Source organism: Schistocerca americana, chromosome 6 (genome assembly GCF_021461395.2).
Source record: "Schistocerca americana isolate TAMUIC-IGC-003095 chromosome 6, iqSchAmer2.1, whole genome shotgun sequence".
Classification (NCBI taxonomy): domain Eukaryota; kingdom Metazoa; phylum Arthropoda; class Insecta; order Orthoptera; family Acrididae; genus Schistocerca; species Schistocerca americana.
This window is the reverse complement of record NC_060124.1, coordinates 465,978,090-466,003,962: the sequence shown is the minus strand read 5'-3', so window position 1 is coordinate 466,003,962 and position 25,873 is coordinate 465,978,090. Positions and strand designations below refer to the sequence as shown.

Below are 25,873 nucleotides of genomic sequence, written 5' to 3'. Positions count from 1 at the left end.
GCCTTGTGTTACACCCTTGTTGATACGAGCACTTCGTTCTTGATCGCCCACTCTTATTATTCCCTCTGGGTTGTTGTACATATTGTATATGACCCGTCTCTCCCTATAGCTTACCCCTACTTTTCTCAGAATCTCGAACAGCTTGCACCATTTTATATTGACGAACGCTTCTTCCAGGTCGACAAATCCTATGAAAGTGTCTTGATTTTTCTTTAGCCTTGCTTCTATTATTAGCCGTAACGTCAGAATTGCCTCTCTCGTCCCTTTACTTTTCCTAAAGCCAAACTGATCGTCACCTAGCGCATTCTCAGTTTTCTTTTTCATTCTTCTGTATATTATTCTTGTAAGCAGCTTCGATGCATGAGCTCTTAAGCTGATTGTGCGATAATTCTCGCACTTGTCAGCTCTTGCCGTCTTCGGAATTGTGTGGATGATGCTTTTACGAAAGTCAGATGGTTTATCGCCAGACTCATATATTCTACACACCAACGTGAATAGTCGTTTTGTTGCCACTTCCCCCAATGATTTTAGAAATTCTGATGGAATGTTATCTGTTCCTTCTGCCTTATTTGACCGTAAGTCCTCCAAAACTCTTTTAAATTCCGGATCTAATACTGGATCCCCTATCTCTTCTAAATCGACTCTTGTTTCTTCTTCTATCACATCAGACAAATCTTTACCCTCATAGAGGCTTTCAACGTATTCTTTCCACCTATCTGCTCTCTCATCTGCATTTAACAGTGGAATTCCCGTTGCACTCTTAATGTTACTGCCGTTGCTTTTAATGTCACCAAAGGTTGTTTTGACTTTCCTGTATGCTGAGTCTGTCCTTCCGACAATCATATCTTTTTCGATGTCTTCACATTTTTCCTTCAGCCATTTCGTCTTAGCCTCCCTGCACTTCCTATTTATTTCATTCCTCAGCGACTTGTATTTCTGTATTCCTGATTTTCCCGGAACATGTTTGTACTTCCTCCTTTCATTAATCAACTGAACTATTTCTTCTCTTACCCATGGTTTCTTCGCAGCTATCTTCTTTGTACCTATGTTTTCCTTCCCAACTTCTGTGATGGCCCTTTTTAGAGATGTCCATTCCTCTTCAACTGTACTGCCTGCTGCGCTATTCCTTATTGCTGTATCTATAGCGTTAGAGAACTTCAAACGTAACTCGTCATTCCTTAGTACTTCCGTATCCCACTTCTTTGCGTATTGATTCTTCCTGACTATTGTCTTGAACTTCAGCCTACTCTTCATCACTACTATATTGTGATCTGAGTCTATATCTGCTCCTGGGTACGCCTTACAATCCAGTATCTGATTTCTGAATCTCTGTCTGACCATGATGTAATATAATTGAAATCTTCCCGTATCTCCCGGCCGTTTCCAAGTATACCTCCTCCTCTTGTGATTCTTGAACAGGGTATTCGCTATTACTAGCTGAAACTTGTTACAGAACTCAATTAGTCTTTCTCCTCTTTCATTCCTTGTCCCAAGCCCACATTCTCCTGTAACCTTTTCTTCCACTCCTTCCCCTACAACTGCATTCCAGTCGCCCATGACTATTAGATTTTCGTCCCGCTTTACTTACTGCATTACCCTTTCAATATCCTCATACACTTTCTCTATCTGTTCATCTTCAGCTTGCGACGTCGGCATGTATACCTGAACTATCGTTGTCGGTGTTGGTCTGCTGTCGATTCTGATTAGAACAACCCGGTCACTGAACTGTTCACAGTAACACACCCTCTGCCCTACCTTCCTATTCACAACGAATCCTACACCTGTTATACCATTTTCCGCTGCTGTTGATATTACCCGATACTCATCTGACCAGAAATCCTTGTCTTCCTTCCACTTCACTTCACTGACCCCTACTATATCTAGATTGAGCCTTTGCATTTCCATTTTCAGATTTTCTAGTTTCCCTACCACGTTCAAGCTTCTGACATTCCACGCCCCGACTCGTAGAACGTTATCCTTTCGTTGATTATTCAATCTTTTTCTCATGCTAACCTCCCCCTTGGCAGTCCCATCCCCTAGATCCGAATGGGGGTCTATTCCGGAATCTTTTGCCAATGGAGAGATCATCATGAGACTTCTTCAAATACAGGCCACATGTCCTGTGGATACACGTTACGTGTCTTTAATGCAGTGGTTTCCATTACCTTCTGCGTGCTCATGTCGTTGATCATTGCTGATTCTTCCGCCTTTAGAGGCAATTTCCCACCCCTAGGACAAGAGAGTGCCCTGAACCTCTATCCGCTCCTCCGCCCTCTTTGACAAGACTGACTTCTTATGCCGGAAGTCTTCGGCCGCCAATGCTGATTATTTATCAAAATTTAGGCAATGGCGCGGATCGAACCCGGGACCGACGACGTTTTGATTATGAATCATAGACGCTACCCCCTTTTTTTTAAAAAAAAAAATCTCATTTTGTTCGTTTTTGTTCGTTGCATCTGCTCGGGGCGGACGTCGTGAGACATCCGTTGAAGTTCGTTGTTGATCGATTAGCTCAGTTTTTTTATTATAGATGGCTGCTAACCCTCTGACCGAACACGCTGAGCTACCGTGCCGGCGTACCCCTAAACTACGTGTACAATATACAGATTGAATAAAATCGGGGATAGGCTACAAACGTGTCTCACTCCCTTCCCATCCACTGCTTCCCTTTCATACCCCTCGACTCTTATAACTGCCATCTGGTTTCTGTACAAATTGTAAATAGCCTTTCGCTCCCTGTATTTTACCCCTGCCACCTTCAGAATTCGGAATAGAGTATTCCAATCAACATTGTCAAAAGCTTTCTCTAAGTCTACAAATGCTAGAAACGTAGGTTTGCCTTTCCTTAATCTTTCTTCTAAGATGAGTCTTAGGGTCAGTATTGCCTCACGTGTTCCAACATTTCTACGGAATCCAAACTGATCTTCCCCGAGGTCGCCTTATACCAGTTTTTCCATTCATCTGTAAAGAATTCGTATTAGTATTTTGCACCTGTGACTTATTAAACTGTTAGTTCGATAATTTTCACATCTCTCACCACCTGATTTGTTTGGGATTGGAATTATTACATTCTTCTTGAAGTCTGAGGGATTTCGCCTGTCTCATACATCTTGCTCACCAGACGGTAGAGTTTTGTCAGGACTCAGGACTGGCTCTCCCAAGGCTGTCTGTAGTTCTAATGGAATGTTGTCTACTCCGGGGGCCTTCTTTCGACTCAGGTCTTTTAGTGCTCTGTCAAACTCTTCACGCAGTGTCATATCTCCCATTTCATCTTCATCCTCTTCCATTTTCATAATATTGTCCTCAAGTACATCGCCCTTGTGTAGATCCTCTGTATACTCCTTCCACCTTTCTGCTTTCCCTTCTTTGCTTAGAACTGGGTTTCCATCTGAGCTCTTGATATTCATACAAGTGGTTCTTTTTTCGCCAAAGGTCTCTTTAATTTTCCTGTAGGCAGTATCTATCTTACCCCTAGTGAGATAAGCCTCTACATCCTTACATTTGTCTTCTAGCCATCCCTGCTTACCCATTTTGCAAAATTTTATCTTAAGAATGCATTTTTTAAAATTTGAATCACTATAAACCGTTTCTCCGCGGTCAATCCACATAAGAATGAGGATTATGTAAAAAATTAGTTTTGAGTTTATCCATTTATCTATCGTAGTGCAAACCTTAAACTGATTCATTCAAGTCTGAAGTATAGAGGTGGTGCACTTCAAATACCTCCCAGAAAATATGTTTTTTGCATGTATTTCCGCATAAAATCTGAACGGTGCACCTAAAGATGATGCCATTAGCTGAGCGTTAATTTCTTTTGCAAAATGAATTAATCTGTACGAACTATTTGCCTGTGTACCAGCTCGTGCTATTCATTCAAACATTGCTTAACATGCTGTAACATGGCTACAATAAGACACATGTTCGACTGGTGATATAAATGGCTGCTGGTTGGAGATAAACAACAAACTCTTACCCCATCTTCCTAGCTGAAATAAGAACAGAACACCAGATCTCCATAAATGGCATTTTTTTTTGTTACAGCGAAAACTGTAGCCATTATACACCTCAAAAATGCTTCATATGGTGCATTTCCTTTATTTATAGATTAAAACATAACATGAACTTTTTACAGACATAACCGACTACTTTTTTTCGTCGTTCCCACAAATAAAGCCAGCAGAAAATAAAAGTGCATACAGCAAGATCGTCTGTACCCAATGTGGTACGAAACACGTAGTAGGTAGGCTATAGGAGATTGCACATTATGCTACACATAATAACTTCATTTTGTAAATTTGACATCCATACTTATCGTCACAGAGCCGTACGTACATGAACGAGCAAATTTCACTTTAGAGAAGACATTCAAAACGAGCTCATACTATTTGCAAACAATTCGCCACATTCTGGATCATACTTTGCTGGGCGCTACGGAAGACACAGTCATTCGCTATTTCCGAGGCGGCGTGCTTGCGAGCTGTTAGATCGTATACGTTCAAGGGTGGAGTACTGCACACTTGTTTCTTTAAGTATCCCCACAAATAAAATTCTAGTGAATTAAGGTCCGGCGAACGTGGAGGCCAGAACGTTGGACCTCTGCAACCAATCCATTTCCCTGGAAGCTCTTCATTCAAATAGTTACGCACATCCATTCCAAAGTGTGGCGGTGTACCGTCATGCCGAAACTATATACGTCACTGAACACCAAGTTCAAATTTTCCTAATTCGTTGGGCAAAGTACTGTAAAGAAACGTACAGTACAGGGGCCCATTTAACTTGTCCGGGAATCGGAAACGGCCCAAATCCAATCCTCCAACGATTAGAACCCACAGGTTTACACCAAAGTGTGCCTGAAAGCCACTTTAACGGCCGACGTGAGGGTTGTCCAATTATGGCTGTCGTGGATATTGAAAATACCCTCACAAGTGAAGCGAGATTCGTCAGTCTATATTACGTTATTTATAAAATGTTCGTTATCATTCACTTGGTGCGAAAGAAAATCACAAAATTTTAGTCACAGGAAGGGGTCATTTGGCTGTTGGTGTTGGGTTTTAAAGTGTGATGATGTGGATGCAGTTCTTCCTCGCGCAACTCTTCAACAACCAATTTGGAACAGCCTTTCGATACCACGGGTTTTTCGCCGAGATGACTGCTGAACGGTTTCAGGAGTCGCATCTTTTGTTTGTGTAGTACTTCTACACTCCTGGAAATGGAAAAAAGAACACATTGACACCGGTGTGTCAGACCCACCATACTTGCTCCGGACACTGCGAGAGGGCTGTACAAGCAATGATCACACGCACGGCACAGCGGACACACCAGGAACCGCAGTGTTGGCCGTCGAATGGCGCTAGCTGCGCAGCATTTGTGCACCGCCGCCGTCAGTGTCAGCCAGTTTGCCGTGGCATACGGAGCTCCATCGCAGTCTTTAACACTGGTAGCATGCCGCGACAGCGTGGACGTGAACCGTATATGCAGTTGACGGACTTTGAGCGAGGGCGTATAGTGGGCAAGCGGGAGGCCGGGTGGACGTACCCCCGAATTGCTCAACACGTGGGGCGTGACGTCTCCACAGTACATCGATGTTGTCGCCAGTGGTCGGCGGAAGGTGCACGTGCCCGTCGACCTGGGACCGGACCGCAGCGACGCACGGATGCACGCCAAGACCGTAGGATCCTACGCAGTGCCGTAGGGGACCGCACCGCCACTTCCCAGCAAATTAGGGACACTGTTGCTCCTGGGGTATCGGCGAGGACCATTCGCAACCGTCTCCATGAAGCTGGGCTACGGTCCCTCACCCCGTTAGGCCGTCTTCCGCTCGCGCCCCAACATCGTGCAGCCCGCCTCCAGTGGTGTCGCGACAGGCGTGAATGGAGGGACGAATGGAGACGTGTCGTCTTCAGCGATGAGAGTCGCTTCTGCCGTGGTGCCAATGATGGTCGTATGCGTGTTTGGCGCCGTGCAGGTGAGCGCCACAATCAGGACTGCATACGACCGAGGCACACAGGGCCAACACCCGGCGTCATGGTGTGGGGAGCGATCTCCTACACTGGCCGTACACCACTGGTGATCGTCGAGGGGACACTGAATAGTGCACGGTACATCCAAACCGTCATCGAACCCATCGTTCTACCATTCCTAGACCGGCAAGGGAACTTGCTGTTCCAACAGGACAATGCACGTCGGCATGTATCCCGTGCCACTCAACGTGCTCTAGAAGGTGTAAGTCAACTACCCTGGCCAGCAAGATCTCCGGATCTGTCCCCCATTGAGCATGTTTGGGACTGGATGAAGCGTCGTCTCACGCGGTCTGCACGTCCAGCACGAACGCTGGTCCAACTGAGGCGCCAGGTGGAAATGGCATGGCAAGCCGTTCCACAGGACTACATCCAGCATCTCTACGATCGTCTCCATGGGAGAATAGCAGCCTGCATTGCTGCGAAAGGTGAATATACACTGTACTAGTGCCGACATTGTGCATGCTCTGTTGCCTGTGTCTATGTGCCTGTGGTTCTGTCAGTGTGATCATGTGATGTATCTGACCCCAGGAATGTGTCAATAAAGTTTCCCCTTCCTGGGACAATGAATTCACGGTGTTCTTATTTCAATTTCCAGGAGTGTAGTTCTTGGATGACATGTGTCCATTACTTGTGGACGAAGATGAGCTGTTTCTCGAAGGCGCTGCCCCAGGCTACGAATAATACTCTTACGGGGATGGCGCCTTTGCCACACGCACGAGCAGCAGCAGCAGCTTGCTCATCGGATACCCCCACCATCTAAAACTTATCGGGAAGCCGCCCTACATGATCTTGACACTAGCACTTATGGTTGCGCACTGCAGTGTTAGTTGAGGCAGTCACGCAGATTAATAGAACCCACTATCATGTGAGAAGCTATTGTCATGTGAAAAAATGAATTCCTACTTATAAAGGACGAAAATTATGGAACGCACGTCTGAAAAGTAAAGAAAAGGAATCTGTGAAGAGTTGGAACCACTGCTCCATGGTGGATGTCGGTTTGCTATGCCAGCAGTGTACTCTGGATATTACGGCGGCCGGTACAGTAGTGCATGGTGATACGCGTTCCTCTGTACATTCTGACGCGCATGACAGTGTTGTCAGCTCCTCGGTTTTATATATGTGTATTCAAACTGCACGCGACCTGATTTTGTCTTGAATGTGGATAAGGAATCGCATGGCAAGTGCGACATTTTTTTATTCACCCAATATACGCATGTTAGTTTCACATCTCCAAGTATGCCACCACGCCCATTTCAACCAATCTTTGTACACATATCAGTTACCGTCTGGAAGAATTTCCGCGATGGGGGGGGGGGGGGGGGGGGGGGAATGAGCACCTACGCAACTACCTATTGTAGAGCTGTCTGTGAAATTCCAAGGCACCGGAATACACACAATTTATTCATCCAGCATTTGAAAAAGGAAGCATTTAACAACTTGCAAAAACTTTACAGATAATTTCAAACCCTTACGAATTTTGTTTTCGCTGACAACTCCGATAAAATGATGAAAGAAAAAACGTTTTTCGCTTAATACATGTTCGATGATCATGCAGTATAACAGCCATTTGAAGCACAACTTTTTAATTTATTACTGCTTTACTACTAACTCTATTGGAAACACATTTTGTAGCCAGTACTCACATACATCACTGAGCATAGCAGCAAAGTTATAACACCGTACAACACATAGTCCAGGTGTTACGACTTCATAAACGCTGACATGCGTGAAAAACCTCCGCCTCATGCAAGACGTGTTAATTTATTAATTCATTGTGACTGTATTCGCAACAAATTTGCAGACAGTATCCACAAACGTCACTGAATGTACCTCCAAATATCTATCATTGAACGCCAAACATTTCAGGAAATACGACGTCAAATATTGAGATGCGTGAAAAACTACAGTATCATACAAGACGTTTTAATTTATTATTTCATTACTACTCTCCCTGCTCACAGTATGTTTCGCAGACATTAGATACGTATAGCTATGGATGTGTCTGCAAAATTATCATTGTACAGGACGTAGTTCCGGAGATACGATGACCTAAACACTGAGCTACGTGAACATGAAACTACAGGGTGAAATTCACTAGAGATACAGGTGAAATATGTGTACAGTACGTGTGAAGTACGTTATTTGTGTAAAATATATGTGAGATGGGCGTACAAGGATGAGTCCACGGGTAGAAAGCTAATTTTAAACCCAATGAACAATTTCAACGAAATTTGGTACACATACAATAAAGATCTGGAAAGAAATACTGGGGGGTAAGAACCACTGGCCTGCTCTATGGTTGAGCTTGAAAACGTGGAGAGAGAACGGGGCGAGGACGAGATTGATGGGCGGTAGAAGGGGTTGAAGAGGTCGACAGATCGAGTGGTTGGAGGATATTAAGAGAGAGGTAGTGAAGGTAGAAATTGAAAGAGAGAGGGGAAGGAGGAGGTGGACTAATAGAGGACTGAATAAATACATACCTGGAAAAAGCGGGTACTCATCTAATACCCTCTTGTAAGTCACTTAGGAATAAAATAAATTTGACATTCAGGCAATAAAAGGAGAAATCGTTACAGCAAGTATGAAAAAATAACGGAAAGGAAACCTGAGTCATCGAACAGAAAAGACGATGAAATCAAACACAAAAGCTTAAATAGTAAAAGAGTAAGAGTCAATTACTAAACGCAGGAGAGAGAGCGGATAGGTAGAAAGATTGCGTTGAAAGTCTCTACGACGGAAAGGAGATGTAATGAAGTGGTAGAAGTAATGTGTATCGATAAGGGAAGTCATAGGGCAACCAGGATTAGAGTCAGAGTTTAACTGGGCCTTGGAAGACCTGCGATCAAATAAGACGGAAGGTGTCGGTAACATTCTTTCGGTTCTTCTAAAGCCATTGTGGAAAATTATGTCAATTTAAGTTGGTTCGTTGGTCCTAAGAGTCTGGAGACAGCCCATTATCCACACAATCCCGAAGATGGTAAGTCCAGAAAGGGGGAGAATTTTCACCCAACCAGCTTAACGGTCAATGGATCGAAGATTCTGAGGACAATAAAAAGACGTGTGAGAGGAAAAGTTGAATATCGGTTTGGCTTCAGGAAAGATAAGGCACAAGAGACGCAGCTGTGACGTTGCACATGGTAACGGGAGCGACTCTTAAGAAAAACTGAAATTGGTTCACACGATGTGTCAGCCTAGAAAAAGCATTGGCCAGTGTTAAATGGTGGAACATGTTCGTAATTCTCAGTAAATCAGGTAGGGGTAGTATGCAGTAAACAAGATGTACGAGAACCAAGGGAGAAAAATGAGAATGACTGGCTAGTATCGACGTTTCAGGCGTATGAGTCAACCCAATAGAGAGCTTAAATGTTACACGATGTTCGCGAAAAGTAGCTGAACCGATGAGTTGGGAAAGGGGTCACGTCCACTCTTTTTTCGAATTACGCGTACTGGACATGACTTATCTTTTTATCTGTAAGCATCGAATGGTATAACAAGGGTCATGTCCCATCAACAGACGTGCTAGTTGGACTTGTATTGAGTCAGAGAAGAGGCCATTTCAGTATACATCAAACGCATAGTGAACCTGTTCCAGTAAAAAAAATAAGTAATTGGACGATGTAAAGAAGATTCTACAATAAATACCTGAAGAGCAGAAACCATCTTGTAACAGTCTCTGCCAACGGACAGCGAAGGATGGACGAGATAAAGATGAAGCATAACCACCATTGTCTGCTTTTCTGTACTCTGCATTTGGTCGTAATTTGGGCACATTATGAATAAACATGTACGCTCTTAACACACTCTTTTGAGGCTACAATGAATATGAATATTTCAACTTGCATAACACACTCCTTATGCTGCAAACGGAACGTTAGTTGCCTCATCATCATCATGATGGGAAAAAGGGTCATCTCCAGTACAATGACACCATGCATAAACCCACTGTGTAGAGCAACATTTTTTTGTGTCTCCTTAAACATTTACTTTCTGAGACATGACCCCTTTTCCAACGCATCAGTACAGTTTCATTATTGTTTATTGGTGCACCCTATTCAAAAAACACTCGGTGATGAACGAGACTTTGTGATGATCCTATTGAGAGACTTCGTCTAGGGACTTCGTCTAAAGACATTGTAGTGAGACACGGTCTGTGCTTGCTTTGGTGCCGATGCAATTCCGTGATGATTTCAGTCAACTCCAACTTCATCTAGTTACCATTCTGGTTTTCACTGGACATCATTCCAGTCTGATGGTTAGTCTCATGAGCATACGTTTTTTTTTTTTTAAGCCATTATTTCATCCCTCGCCAGATGCAGCTTTTGCAATCTGACTCTAACATTCACAAGAGTTCTGACTCTGCTGTTAACATGTTACCCTGATACTCACCATCGAAAAATCTGCTTCTGTAATGTGGCCACATACAAAATTTCTGGGAACCGACTCCTCGTAAATCTACTACCAGAATGGTGAAAGCATCGGCTGTCTCGTACTCACCAGAGGACCACAGCGCACAAACGGACCGGCCTTTTAGTCACGTACAGCTGTGAATCCACCAGGCACTGCCCACTTGCAGTGATAAAGGACGATATAACAGCGCAAGGCACAAGCCGCCACAGCTCGACACCTGCCAGCAAATAACTCTACACTGCCAACGGCTGATACAGAACTTCGGCTCCTCAGAGAACACTTTTGCGCTTGCCTGCTCAATCCAAGCGCCCTATTTAACGTTACTTCTTGTTTTTTGTTAATGTTTAAATGAGCAGTTTTGGTAATAAGAGCCACCCACTATTTACTAAAATATCGAACACCTCTAAATACTGATAGTTGATACTTTGGTGGGATGTACATTTTCCATATGGCATGGACTTCTCATAGCCACGAGGTTTCTATTGATCGGAAACAGTACTAGTTATTTCTAACTTCCACGAAAAACAAAGCCGTCTGAAGCCACCCAAACGTTAATTGAATTTTGCAAAATGTTCTACTACAAAAACTTGTAGAATACAATTTCCTATTATAAAACCCTGTACAACGAAAATTTAACTACCACGTTTCAGATCGACCGATCAGTATCTTTCCCTTACAGGGTACTTGAGGTTAATGACCACAATATTTTGGTATGCATATTGAGCAGAAGTTTAAAGACTGAGATGATTCCAAGTATACCTTTATACACAAAACGGAGTGTTCAGCACAACTTCTGTAGAATTTAATATGTATAAAATCCTAACACTATGGTTCCACAAGGGAAAACTATTTGTCATTGTACTAACCATCATTATTCAGCGAGGATTAGGTTAAGTAAGTAATGCAATATAGACGCTCATACACTCACACACAAAGATTCAAACACTCACAGAATAAGCAAAAACAAAATTCACCATTTTCTATCCAAAACTGAACCGTCGAAGCTATATTGTGACTCTCAACGAAAGGAAAATATCAATTTAATTGGAAACACATTGCATAAAGTGAATCATGATCGTACCACGAATCTGAATCTGGTTGAACGAAACGAAAATTGTCACTCGCGAGGACTGTGTAAAGCTCTGACAAATGACAAAAATTATAGATAACTCATAATACCAAAATTCGAACTAACTGCCATTCAAAACCACTTCCAAAGTGCGCACAGAATCGACATTCATGCTCACCAATCACCAGCTCAGCGACTACTCAGTGTCCATCAACTCTCCACAAAATCTAACTTGCCTCACCTCCGTTCACAGAGTCCGAAGGAACTTGGAGGGGGCGAACTATCCAGTCGACAAGACGAATTCTTCGGTGGTTCCAGACATCTCGTCCATTCAGAACATAGGAGAAACGAAGCCTCTTCTTCCTTTGAAGATTTTCCATCGGTTCAACCCTCTAAAATTTGAACATGCTCTTGGGTTGCTTGTGGGTCTGAGGAAACCAATCGTAAGTCTGCACATCAGGAAAGCGAGGGCATGTAAACGTCTCATTAGACTGACTCCTCAATCCATCTTCGAAAATCAAACTCAGTGTGGGTTCCGAGACCCTGCTGAAAAACAGAGCCAAGGAAGTCCACCTGAATTCAAAAATGTGCATGCGTTTGTAAGTACAGTCTAGCAGTCAAACAGGTTTAGAAAAATGTTCAAATGTGTGTGAGATTTTAAGGGACCAAACTGCAGAGGTCATCGGTACCTTGACTTACACACTACGTAAACTAACTTAAACTAACCTATGCTAAGAACAACACACACACCCATGCCCATGGGAGGACTCGAACCTCCGGCGGGAGGGCCGCGCAGTCAGTGACATAAAGCCTCTAACCGCGCGGCCATTCCTCGCGGCACAGGTTTAGAAATGGCGATTAAATGTGCGTATGACATTGAATGTCAAACGTAATAAAAAATGAAAATAGAAGTCGGCTATGTTTGTTCCCAGCGAGTTCATCACCCCCAATGGCTTGGTAAAATATGAGAAAACACAGGCTGGACAAGACTCTGTGCAGATCTTGATAAAACTAAAAAATCCCATTGAAGGTGGAGTCACTACCCTGCGCCAATACTAATATCTGTGTATACCACTCAGTCATGCCAGTGTTTTGCACACGCCCAGAGTATCTCGGTTTAATTACTTATGATCAATCCTGGCTCTCAGCTACCCACAAATCAATTTTTACCTATATCCCCGCTAAAATTTCTCATTCACACATTTTAGCGTTCAACGTTGCGCTATAAATCACGTAAGATACCACATTTTTAATGCCCAGAATGGGGCACGATATTACACGAGTTATTCAAGATAAAAACCATGGTCGCCTTTAAGACAGTACGTGGTATTCCATAAAACATAAAACAGGCCATGTGAATACTTGTCTTGTTACAGAGAAGTCCATTAATACAACAAGCAGAATTAGTACGTTTTGTAGAAGACGCTACTACTGTAACCAATCCAAGCACTCATACGGAAACGGAAGAAATGATAAACGATCTTCTTAAAAATACTCTCGAAGTGCAGCTATAGCATTACTGTTGTTGTCATTATAGAACTTCACTAATAATACCATGCTCCGTTTGTCCAAGCTCACGTTGACACGTCAAAAAGTAGACTACGACTGGTCAGATGTGTGAGACTATGAATCACGATGACTGATCACAGGACTTGGTGGCCATAGTTGCAACTGGACGGTGGCGCTGCGACGCATGGCTGTCATGCTCGCCATACTCTGGACATCAAAGCTGCCAGGTTTGGTACTCGTTCGGTAATTAGTTTCCTTGCTACAATGTGTTAAATAGGGAAAGTTTAATTATAGCCACGTCGTACATAAATGATTTGGTTGACACCCTGGGGAGCAATCTGCGGTTGATTGCTGACGATCCCGTGGTGTACGGTAAGGCGTCGAAATTGAATGACTGTAGAAAGGTACAAGAAACTTAGACAAAATTTCTAGTTGGTGTGAAGAATGGCAGCTAACCCCTAAATGTGGAGAAATGTAAGTTAATGCGGATGAGTAGGAAGAACAAACCTGCGATGTTCCGATACACTATTACTAGTATCCTGCTTGATACGGTCAAGTCATTTAAATATCTGGCTGTAACATTGCAAAGTGATATGAGGTGGAACGAGCACATGAGAACTGTGGTAGGGAAGGCGAATGGTCGACTTCGGTTTATTGGGAGAATTTAAGGAAAATGTTGTTCACCTGTAAACGAGACCGCATATAGGACGCTGGTGCTACCTATTCTTGAGTACTGTTCGAGTGTTTGGGATCCGTAACAGGTCGGATTGAAGAACATTGAAACAATTCAGAGGCCGGGCTGCTAGAACTGTTATCGGTGGTTCCGGAAAACGCTTAAGTGTTATGGGTGTGCTTCGGGAGTCAAATACCTGGAGCGATTTCTTTTGGAGAAACACTATTTAGAAAATTTATAGAACCGGCATTTGAAGCTGACTGCCGAACGACTCTACTACCGTCAACATACATCACGCGTAAGGACCACGAAGACAGGACACGAGAAATTAGGGTTCATACGCGGGTTGTCGGTATTACCTCGGTCTGTTTGTGAGTGGAACAGGGGTGGAAAAACGCATGTAGCGTTCCCTCCGCCACGCAGCGTACGGTTGCTTACGGAGTATGTATGTAGCTGCAGATGTAGATTCTTTTGTACACTGGCTTTCTTGTGTGTCAAAAGATTCTCTTCGAAGATTTAACAGTATACTGAATGGAAATCACGAATGGAAATGTCCTGGCCTTAAGTTTATGGGAACAGTTTTTGGAACCGGATACAAACTTAGTTAAAGTTGCTACGATTACTGTAGTCCAGGTGGACCGAAACAGAGAGAACAATAACAGCACAGGCATGGATCAATGCTGTACAGAGCACACAAATTTCCACTTCAACATGCAGCACTCCAACAAGAAATAGAAACCATAACATATACTGCAATAAACAATGGATATGACCCTTCTCTAATTAATACCTTGTCACAACAGATAAAAAATAAACTGAACAAACAACATCAAACTACACTGGCAACTGACAGTACCCCGGCAGTCAGATATGTAAAAATGCCATATCTTGGAATAGTATCTGACAAATTAGCGAGACTATTCAAAAACACAGAAGTAAAAATTAGCTTCAGCACCAGCAACAACCTGTGTAGGAAGCTTTTTTCACAATATAAAACCACCAGATACAAGTCTTGATGCATCTGGCATTTACAAAATTACCTGCAGCCAATGTAATAAATATTATATCGGCCACAGGCAGAAATTTCAGAGCCCGATTCAAAGAGCATTTAGGCTGCTACAGGCTTGACAAATGTAACAAATCAGCAGTAACAACTCACTTTAAAGACACAGGCCACCCTTTGAAAATCGAAGACTACCTCGAAATTTTACACAAAATAGGAAAAAGTAAAAGAATGGATATCATGGAAGAAAAGGAAATTTTCATACACAACACAAAGCATGGAAATAACATTCTTAATGAAATAACCGAATTTAAAAACTCAAAATTCTTCAACAGTCTTAAGCCAGTTCTAGCTCAATACATTCAAGATATGTCAATGTAAATAATTTACTATAAATCTGTCAGTACGAAGAATATCGACACAAATCTCCGATAGTCGATACAGACTCAAATGCATCAGTCCGCCATCTTGTGTTGTGTGTATAACATCGAAGCAACTTGTGCAGTGAATTACGTTGGCAATCAGTGACAAAAAATATAATGTGGAATAGTGTAATGTCAATCAACAGCTCCGCCATTACACCAGTGATGCAAGTGAAGCAGCAAGATGATGAAACTGTAAGTGATCAACTGTCATATAAAAGCCTTTCACACTATTTTCGAACACATAACTGATGCAAATCTACCGGCATCCTACACAGGAAGTGATATACATAGTCAACCACAAGGAAGAAAACCAGCAGAAGACATAAATGATTTCGATTTCTAGCCGTACACTGCCCCCCTTCTTCCCCCCAAATGCCATACCAGCAGCTACAGTAAAAAACAGTGGACGAAGACTTCTAGATTAACCTAGTTTAAACTGCTTATTTTTAAGTAACATTTCTCTATATGTATGTATGTATGTATGTATGTATAAACGCCTGAAGATCAACAGAACATGTTCGAAACGCGTTGCATTATGTTAGATCAAGCATAAAATAAAAAGCGACTGGTAGCAGAAACTTGAAATAAATAATTATCCCACACAGTCGCCGTGCACAAACATAGCTATTATGGCTGAAAATAACAGGCAAGGAAAACCAGAACGTTCAAGAAACTGTGAAGAAATTATTCGAGAACAACACAAATCGTGGCAGATAACGGGAGCAGCCTAGATGGCATTGGGGACTACTATGTCAATACAATACTATTTCTTATTTGCCAGTGATACTGTGAAATTAAATGACGATACCACTAACAGATTTCACTCGTTGATTAAAAAGCAGTAAGAGAAAGTATCTTTGTCAGAAAAAATAAAGACGTAAAATAAATTTTGGTTATGAACCTCCACACTGCAACCTTATGTGCGCAGCCGATGATCAAAAAGTGTAGTATTCCATTCGGCCTCTGGTTCATTATACAGATACGCCCCACCTATGAAGTCAGCAAAAATTGGTTACATTACTTAAAAAACACTATGTTTTTGAAGAAAACAGTACTGTTAAAAATTCCCTTGAAGTAAGAGCCAAAATTAAATACTTTCAATTCTTGCTGATGGAAAATTCAAAATTATAAGGAATGTAGCACCCAGTCGCGGAAACGTAATTTATTTACCTTGTTGCAAATCGATTTCGACTGATATGTCATCATTGGTGCACTTTTCTAACCGATACATGCCATAAGTAGAAGTACTGTCTTTGGCAGATTTCTATCACGAAGTCTTAAAGACGAAATTTTAAACACCCCGAGAGTATTGCGGTGGGTTGTTTTATAGCATATACTTTTGTCAACCACCTGAGGGACAGTTCTTCAAGAGTGTTTTGGATCCCCATCAGGTGCAAGTAATGGAAGACATCAAAGCAATTCAGAGGCGAGCGAGTAGATTTGTTACCGGTATGCTCGATCAACACGCGAGTGTTACAGGGATGCTTCGGATCTGAAAATCCCAGCAGGGAAGACGACGTTCATTTTGTGAAACACTATTCAGAAAATTTAGAGTACCGGCATCTGAAGTCGACTGGATAACGATTCTACTGACGTCAACGTTTACACTACTGGCCATCGAAATTGCTAGACCACGAAGATGACGTGCTACAGACGCAAAATTTAACCGACAGGAAGAATATGCTGTGGTATGCAAATGATTAGCTCTTCAGAGCGTTCACACAAGGTTGACGCCGGTGGCGACACCTACAACGTGCTGACATGATGAAAGTTTCCAACCGATTTCTCATACACAAACAGCAGTAGACAGGCGTTGCCTGGTGAAACGTTGTTGTGATGCCTCGTATAAAGGGGAGAAAAGCGTACCATCACGTTACCGACTTTGATAAAGGTCGGATTGTAGCCTATCGCGATTGCGGTTTATCGTATCGCGATTTTGCTGCTCGCGTTGGTCGATATCCAATGACTGTTAGCAGAATATGGAATCGGTGGGTTCAGGAAGGTAATACGGGACGCTGTGCTGGAACCCAATGGCCTCGTATCACTAGCAGTCGAGATGACAGGCATCTTATCCGCATGGTTGTAACGGATCGGAGTCAACAGATGGGAACGTTTGCAAGACAACAACCACCTTCAGGAACAGTTCGACGACGTTTGCAGCAGGATGACGTGTCAGCTCGGAGACCATGGCTGCGGTTACCCTTGACGCTGCATCACAGACAGGAGTGTCTGCGATGGCGTACTCAACGACGAACCTAGGTGCACGAATGGAAAAACTTCATTTTTTCGGATGAATCCAGGTTCTGTTTACAGCATCATGATGGTCGCATCTGTGTTTGGCGACATGGCGGTGAACGCACACTGGAAGCGTGTATTCGTCATCGCCATACTGGCGTATCACCCGGCGTGATGGTATGGGGTGCCATTGGTTACACGTCTCGTTCACCTCTTGTTCGCATTGACGGCACTTTGAATACTGGACGTTACATTTCAGATGTGCTACGACCCAGGCTCTGCCCTTCATTCGATCCCTGCGAAACCCCACATTTCAGCAGGATAATGCACGACCGTATGTTGCAGGTCCTGTACAGGCCGTTCTGGATACAGAAAATATTCGACTGCTGCCCTGGCCAGCACATTCTCCAGATCTCTCATCAATTGAAAACGTCTGGTCAATGGTGGCCGAGCAACTGGCTCGTCACAATACGCCAGTGACTACTCTTGATGAACTGTTGTATCGTGTTGAAGCTGCATGGGCAGCTGTACCTGTACACGCCATCCAAGCTCTGTTTGACTCAATGCCCAGGCGTATCAAGGCCGTTATTACGGCCAGAGGTGGTTGTTTTGGGTACTGATTTCTCAGGATCTATGCACCCAAATTGCGTGAAAGTGTAATCACATGTCAGTTCTCGTATAATATATTTTTCGAATGAATACCCGTTTATCATCTGCGGTTCCTGTTGGTGTAGTAATTTTAATGGCCAGTAGTGTATTTCACGAAAGGACCACGAATATGAGACTAAAAAAATTAGGGCTCCTACTGCGATATAGAGACAGGCGGTTTTTCTCGCTGTTTTTTGCGAGTGAAGCAGGAAACGAAATGGTCAGTAACAGTCAAGGTACCCTCCGCCACGCAATATACAGCAGCTTCCTGAGTACTTACGTAGACTTTCTTAGTATCACCAAGGCCGCTGATACATTCGCCATTTATAGGTCAAAGCGATAAATCCCACCACTGTTGCTAAAAATGACCTAATGCATTGTTACCGCAAGCAGAGGAATGTAGGAAAGGACCTGAGCTGAGAAGTCCTTTGTCGTAGGCACGTCTGAGGCAGATAAGGCAGAAGTGCGGAAGCTGCTTGAGCTGCAGACAGCACACTCGGCCCGCATCTCTTCCACGAGGAGAGGGAGGCGTTCTCAGGCTGCACGGACGAGCGAGGGCATTCTTGCGGCGGTCCATTCACTAAGAATGGCGCGCCTCCGCATTCAGGCCCGCGAGCGCCATTGTCCCGCGCTGCGCTCCTCGCAGCATTGGCTGCTCCTAGAGGCGGTTCAGGGGTGCGTTTCTGCCCCATCTCACCGGCTCCGTCTGTTCTACACCTTGAGGTATTCGTGTGAACTGAAGCTGTGGGCGATCTAAGATTTGGCAAAAAGTCCTACGAAGCAGCTCTACTCCGATCACTCGTGTTCTTTTCACTCTAAAGTCTTTCCCGTTGAGTGATACTTCCCTTTTGTTCCACTTTCCTGCCACTCTTCCCACTTCATCGTCGCTCTACGTCTGTATACACTAACACTCCTGATCATAAAGCTGCAACACTATGAAAGGGACTTGACACAAACGCGAGATTGGCAAGAAGTATTACGTAAAGTACACTACCGGCCATTAAAATTGCTACACTAAGAAGAAATGCAGATGATAAACAGGTATTCATTGGACAAATATATTATACGAGAACTGACATGTGATTACATTTTCACGCAATTTGGGTGCATAGATCCTGAGAAATCAGTACCCGGAACAACCACCTCTGGCCGTAATAACGGCCTTGATACGCCTGGGCATTGAGTCAAACAGTGCTTGGTTGGCGTGTACAGGTACAGCTGCCCATGCAGCTTCAACACGATACCACAGTTCATCAGGAGTAGTGACTAGCGTATTGTGACGAGCCAGTTGCTCGCCCACCATTGACCAGACGTTTTCAATTGGTGATAGTTCTGGAGAATGGGCTGCCCAGGGCAGTAGTCGAACATTTCCTGTATCCAGAAATGCCCGTACAGGACCTGCAACATGCGATCGTGCATTATCCTGCTGAAATGTAGGGTTTCGCAGGGATCGAATGAAGGGTAGAGCTACCGGTCGTAAAACATCTGAAATGTAACGTCCACTGTTCAAAGTGCCGTCATTGCGAACAAGAGCTGACCGAGACGTGTAACCGATGGCACCATACACCATCACGCCAGTATGGCGATGACGAGTACACGCTTCCAATGTGCGTTCACCGCGATGTCGCCAAACACGGATGCGACCATCATGATGCTGTAAACAGAACCTGGATTCATCCGAAAAAATGACTTTTGCCATTCGTGCACACAGGTTCGTCGTCGAGTACACCATCACAGGTGCTCCTGTCTGAGATGCAGCGTCAAGGGTAACCGCAGCCATGGTCTCCGAGCTGATAGAGCATGCTGCTGCAAACGTCGTCGAACTGTTCGTGCAGATGGTTGTTGTCTTCAAAACGTCCCCATCTGTTGACTCAGGGATCGAGACGTAGCTGCAAGGTCCGTTACAGCCATGCGGATAAGATGTCTGTCGTCTCGACTGCTAGTAATACGAGGCCGTTCGGATCCAGCACGGCGTTCCGTATTACCCCCCGGAACCCACCGATTCCATATTCTGCTGACAGTCTTTTGATCTCGACCAACGCGAGCAGCAATGTCGCGATACGATAAACCGCAAGTGCGATAGTCTACATTCCGACCTTTATCAGTGTCGGAAACGTCGTGGTACGCATTTCTCCTCTTTACACGAGGCATCACAACAACGTTTCACCAGGCAACGTCGGTCTACTGCTGTTTATGTATGAGAAATCGGTTGGAACTTTCCTCATCTCAGCACGTTGTAGGTGTCGCCGCCGGCACCAACCTTGTGTGAATGTTCTGAAAAGCTAATCATCTGCATATCACAGCATCTCTTCCTGTCGGTTAAATTTCGCGTCTGTAGCACGTCATCTTCTTGGTGTAGCAATTTTAATGGCCAGTAGTGTAGATAGTAGTAACGCCATCTACGAGGTGTGTCAAAAAATAACGAGACTGACAACGCTTGAGCGACCTGGCAACGCTGTGTCGTTCTGTTTGTGCAGACCGCTGTGTTCATTCCTTCCAGAGCCTCGGTCCCGTTGCAGCTCCGTAAAGCCATCACGTAATTTTTGGGAGCACCATTAGTGAAGTTGTATTTTTCTTACGTATGTTACTACAGAGGAAATGTGGAAATTAGAGCAACGTTATGTCATAAAATTGTGTGTTAAACTTGGGGAAACCGCGTGGTTCAAATTGCTCTAAGCACTATGGGATTTATTATCTGAGATCATCAGTCCCCTAGACCTAGAACTACTTAAACATAACTAACCTAAGGACATCACACACATCCATGCCTCAGGCAGGATTCGAACCTGTGACCGTAGCAGCAGCGCAGTTCTGGACTGAAGCGCATAGAACCGCTCTGTCACAGCAGCCGGCTTTTACCTCAAAAGCTCCTTTTCACCTCATTTGAGTCCTTGTGACCTTTTTCTTTTGCCGAATTGAAAAATATCTTAAAAGGACGTCATTTTGGGCCTCTAGAGAACGTTCAAATGAATGCGACCGACATGTTAAAGGCCCTACCAACTGAAGCTTCTCAGCGCTGCTACTAAGACTGGGGGCAACGATTTCGCCAGTGTAAACCTGCCGAAGGGAACTACTTTGAACGGGAAAATATTGTTGTTTAAAAAAAGAAAAACCAAAATAAAAACGTTTTTAGATAAAAAATCATTCTCTTTACTTTTCTCGCACACCTCGTATTTTGTCCAAGTATACAGGAAATGACAAAGCAGTTGATTTCTCATACAGAAATGGAATTTGAATCCCGTTTCTGAGAAGATCGTGTTATGTCTCCTGCAAGAAGGAGAGATTTGTAGGAATTCTGCAGGAGCTGGAACGTGGGCAGTCGAGACTCCAGTCTATCATTCTGGGATATTGCTATTAGTGTAGGTTTTCATCCCACAACTAGCATGCAAATATCGATTCGAAGTTTTGAGGAGGGGTATGCTCAACTCCATACTAGATGTCAGTGGCCCCATATGACTAGTGCCCGGGAGAACAGACTTGTTGTTCGCTTGGCTGTTCAGGTGTGTAGAACTACGGAATTTACCTTAAGTCGCGTAGTTAGCTAGTTAATTTCATGTTGTATGGATCACTTCGCACAATGAATCGTAATGATGTGGGAGGAGTCATTTTACGATCAAATCACAACGTAATCTGTACTTATGGCTACATGCTGAATATTTGTTTTTTCCTTTAATTTTTCATTTATTAAGAAAAATAATATACAGATGTCAGCTAATAGTTCCTACTACCACCTTTTGTTGTTGTCGTGGTCTTCAGTCCGAAGACTGGTTTGATATAGCTCTCCATGCTGCTCTATCCTGTGCGAGCCTCTTAATCTTCGAATAACTACGGCAATCTATAACTTTCTCAATCTGCTTACTGTATTCATTTCTCGACGATTTTTAGCGTCCACGCATCCCTCCAATACAAACTGGTGATCCTTTGTGATGTAAAGTTGTGCCAGAAATTTCTTGTCTCTCCAACTGTGTTCAGTATTTCCTCATTAGTCGCTTGATCGATCCATCCAATCTTCAGCTTTTACCTGTAACGCGACATTTCGAAAGCTTCTATTCTCTCTTTATCTTAACTGTTTATGGTCCATGTTTCACTTCCATACATGGCCACACACATGATTTTCTTGCCATTCCCAGTCTACAATTTATATCCTCTCTACTTGGGACACCATCAGTTATTTTGCTGCCCAAATAGCAATCCTCATCTGTGACATTACATTATCCTTGTTTTGCTTTTGTTGGTGTTCATCTTATCTCCACCTTTCAAGACCGTTCGACTACTCTTCGTAAACCTTTGCTGTCTCTGACAGAATTGCAATGTCATCAGCAAACCTTAAAGTTTTTATTTCTTCTCCCACAACTTTGATTCGTTCTCCAAATCTTTCTTTGGTTTCCTTTACTGCTTTTTCAGGGTACAGACTGAATGACATCAGGGGCACGATACTACCCTGTCTCACTCCAATCTCAGCCCCTGCTACCCTTTTATACCCCTCGACTCTTATAACTGCCGTCTGGTTTCTGTAAGAGTTGTAAACAGGCCTTCATTCCCTGTATTTTACCCCTGCTACTTTCAGAATTTTAAAGAGAATATTCCAATCACATTGTCAAAAGTTTTCTCTAAGTTTACAAATGCTATAAATGTAGACTGGCCTATCCTTAACCTATCTTCTAAGACACGTCGTAGGGTCAATATTGACTCGTGTGTTTCTACATTTCTCCGGAGTACAAAATGATCATCCCCGAGGTCGGCTCCTACCAGTTTTTCCATGCTTCTGTAAAGAATTCGTGTTAATATTTTGCAGCCGAGATTTATTGAAATTATACTTCGTAATTTTCACACACGTCAGCACCTGCTTTCTTTTGAATTGGACTTACTACTTTCTTCTTGAAGATTGATGGTATTCCGCCTGTCTCATACATCTTACATACCAGGTGAAAGATTTTTGTCATGGTTCGCTGTCACAAGGCTGTCAATAGTTCTGACGGAATGGCGTCTACCCTCAGGGCCTTGCTTTGAGTTACATCTTTCAGCGTCCTGTCAAATTCTTATCACAGTATCATATCTACCATTCCATCTTCGTCTACGTCACCTTCCCTTTCCATAACACTGCTTTCAAGTTCATTTCCCTTGTCGTCCATGTGGATGGATGGCCTGAGGGCTTCCTTGCAACAGTTGTGATACCAATAGAGAAAAAGAGAAACACCAAAAAATGTGAAGAGCATACGATCATCAGTCTAATTTTTCATACAGCTAAGGTCTGAGTGTTGAATAGGAGACTATATGGCAAGCTGGACAGTAGGATTGCAGAGGAGCAGTTCGGATTTAGAAGAGGAGAAGGAAGAAGTGATGCTATTGATCTCTTCAGAACTGTAGGGGGAAGATAGATGGAAAAAGGTAGATAAATGTTTGCTGTTTTTATTGATTTAGGAAAGGCTTTTGACAGATTTTAGTGGAACAAGCTGATGGATATTTTAAAGAGGAAAGGAGTAGATTGGAAAGAGAGACGATTTATACAGAATCTATATTTGCACCAGAATGTAAGGATAAGGATTGGAAATGAAATGTCAGAAGGAAGCAGCATTGGACGAGGTGTTAGACAAGGTTGCTGCCTTTCCCCACTGATTTTTAATGCGTACCTCGAAGAGATTATTGCGAAAGGCCTGCATGGGAAAAGAGCAATATGTATTGGTGGAAAGAGCATAGAATGTATAAGATTTGCTGATGACATGGTATTAGTGCCAGAAAGTGAGCGGACAGTGAATAACATGCTGAAAGATCTGAATGGTACTTGTGTGAAATATGAAATGCAAATAAACACAGCAGAAACAAAGAGTATGGTCATTAGTACAAGACGCAGACTGTCCAGTATTAAAATAGGATAAGCTACCATTAGCCAAGTAAGTGCATTTAAATATCTTGGAAGCACAATAACTGAAGACTTGAGATGTCACCAGGAGCTGAAAACTCGAACTGCCATAGCGAAGGAGGCATTCGACAGAAAGAGGAAGCTGTTACGTGACAAATTAGATAATGGGCGAAGGAAAAGGCTGGGCAAATGTTTTGACTGCAGTGTGGCACTATATGGGGCAGAAGCAGGGACGCTGAGACGAGAGGATGAAAAGAGGTTAGAAGCATTTGAGATGTGAATGTGGAGGAGAATGGAGAGGATATGCTGGATGCAAAGAATAAGTAATGAAAGAATATTGGAAAAGGTTGATGAGAGAAGATGTCTGTTGAAGGTTATAAGAGAAAGGAAAAACAACTGGTTGCGACATTCATTGAGAGGGGAGTGCTTGCTAGCAGATGCTATGGAAGGACTGGTTTGTGGGAGAAGACTGAGAGGAAGAGGGAGATACAATAAGATAGATGGCATAAAGGGAAGAGGAAATTATGCGGACCTGAAGAGGATGGCAGAATACCGGACAGCCTGGAGAAGCGAAAACCTGCATTTTGGCAGAACACTAATGATGGTGATGAATGTCATATTTACTTTTCGTTTTTCATCTTCTCATTCGCAATTTTGTTCTAGCGATTGTCACTGTTATCATGTATTAAATACACTTTAATTTCTTCTGTTCCATCACATTATATTTGTTTGACTTACAATATCTTCTTTCGTTCAAATCGTCTTTTGCCCAAAGTACAATAAAAAGTTATGTTTTAAATGATTGTGTGACGATCATCACCCAAAAAATGCACATCTCGTAACTAGAATTACGTTTATGACAATACTAAATAATCAATATAATCAGGTTATTTCGTCTTTCAATTTTAACTAATCGATTAGCTTTTTGAAAAGTTTAAATATTATGATACATGAACAAAAATAATTTAAAATCGCATGCGCTTAGGTTCCATACGTAAAAAGAATTAAACGAAGAGAAAGTAATAGGAAAATTATAAAAATAATTAAACTGATGCAACGAAGGATTTACGTTTCTGACAATACTAAATAATCAATATAATCAGATTATTTCGTCTTTCAATTTTAACTGATTGACTAGCTTTTTGAAAAGTTTAAATATTATGATACATGAACAAAAATAATTTAAAATCGCATGCGCTTAGGTTCCATACGTAAAAAGAATTAAACGACGAGAAAGTAACAGGAAAATTATAAAAATAATTAAACTGATGCAACGAAAGATTAGAAAAGAAAAATTGCATTTAATAAAGTTAACTGAACAAAAATAATGATAGAAGACGTATCGATAAAGAATGAAAAATAGAAGATTCTAGAGCACATAGGGAGATTCGAATCTACAACTTCTGCATAGGAAAAATGTATTTTAATCATTATGCTCAGGCACTAACGTGTGTCCATATATTATTTATAAAGCTCTAGAGTATCAGGCAAAACTGTGAATTATATTTTCGTCGATAATTCGCAAACGACGGGTACCAGGGTGATTGACTACAGGGTGTGATACCTGGGATCTTAACGTACATCACCGTGAAAATGGTTTTAAAAAAATCCACCCCACGCTTGGGGACTTATCCTTGCAAGTACGTTATGGTTACTGCGTTTGGTATTTCTTCATTATATTCGAGGATGAGGAAACTTTTGACACTGGTCGATACTTTTTATCTGCCTTCCAACGTCTCTTTTAATCAGGTCTGACAGTGGTATATTTCAGCCTGTCTGGGAATGTCAGCTGTGTTAGTGATGTCCGGCAGTGAGGAAGTGGGTGCATGGGGGACGGGGAGGGGTTCAAATGGTTCACATGGCTCTGAGCACTATGGGACTTAACTAGAACTTAGAACTACTTAAACCTAACTAACCTAAGGACATCACACACATCCATGCCCGAGGCAGGATTCGAACCTGCGACCGTAGCGGTCGCGCGGTTCCACACTGAAGCGCCTAGAACCGCTCGGCCACCACGGCCG

The 25,873-nt window shown here is 42.9% G+C and overlaps 1 protein-coding gene across 1 annotated transcript in view; it reads right to left on the bottom strand.

Moving 5' to 3' along the window:
- LOC124619837 (somatostatin receptor type 4-like) overlaps positions 1 to 25,873 on the bottom strand; it is a 523,863-nt gene that overhangs the window by 35,000 nt on the left and 462,990 nt on the right. The gene's annotated exons all lie outside the window — the stretch shown is intronic.